Raw genomic sequence first — 769 nt, 5'->3', positions numbered from 1 at the left:
CCCAAGTACATTTTAAAAAAAGTAAAAAGCATATTGTCCCATCGTTGAGCTGTGGAAGTCCTTTCAGATTAGCCCCAGATTTCTCTTGACATGATTCCAGTAGTCTTGGATAGCTTCCTTGCTTTCTGATATAACAAGATGTTCCAGGTTCATCTTGTTTATTTCCTGCCTCAGATCTAGAATCAGATGTTTCTCTAAGAAGTCTTAGTTCATTTAGTAGTAAATGGCATTTAAAGACCACAGTTTGGATGGTTGGATGCTTGTTGCTACTGAGTTGGTCAGTTTGCCTTTTTCTAACTAAATGTAGGATTTCAGGGATTTTATCCAACTTTCTTGATTTTATATTTGTATCTCTTCCTAGTATAATCAACATCTTGGTTCCTGATAACATTAGCACGATTTATTTATTTTCTATTCTATTACATATATAAAACCATTTCTGAAAAAACCCAATATTACTAACAAGATGGCAAATGAAAACAGTTTAACATTTTTTGCAGTTCATTTCTTTCCTTTGGGTATATCCCATAAAAATGTACGATTAAGAAGTATGCTACGGGGCTTCCCTGGTGGCGCAGTGGTTGAGAGTCCACCTGCCGATGCAGGGGACACAGGTTCATGCCCCGGTCCGAGAGGATCCCACATGCCGCGGAGCGGTTGGGCCCGTGAGCCATGGCCGCTGAGCCTGCGCATCCGGAGCCTGTGCTCCGCAACGGGAGAGGCCTCAACAGTGAGAGGCCCGCGTACTGGAAAACAAAACAAAACAAAA

The sequence above is a fragment of the Neophocaena asiaeorientalis genome, unplaced genomic scaffold (genome assembly GCF_003031525.2).
Source record: "Neophocaena asiaeorientalis asiaeorientalis breed wild unplaced genomic scaffold, Neophocaena_asiaeorientalis_V1.1 scaffold119, whole genome shotgun sequence".
NCBI classification, from domain to species: Eukaryota; Metazoa; Chordata; class Mammalia; order Artiodactyla; family Phocoenidae; genus Neophocaena; species Neophocaena asiaeorientalis.
The sequence above is the reverse complement of the archived record's forward strand: the minus strand, read 5'-3'. Positions refer to the sequence as shown.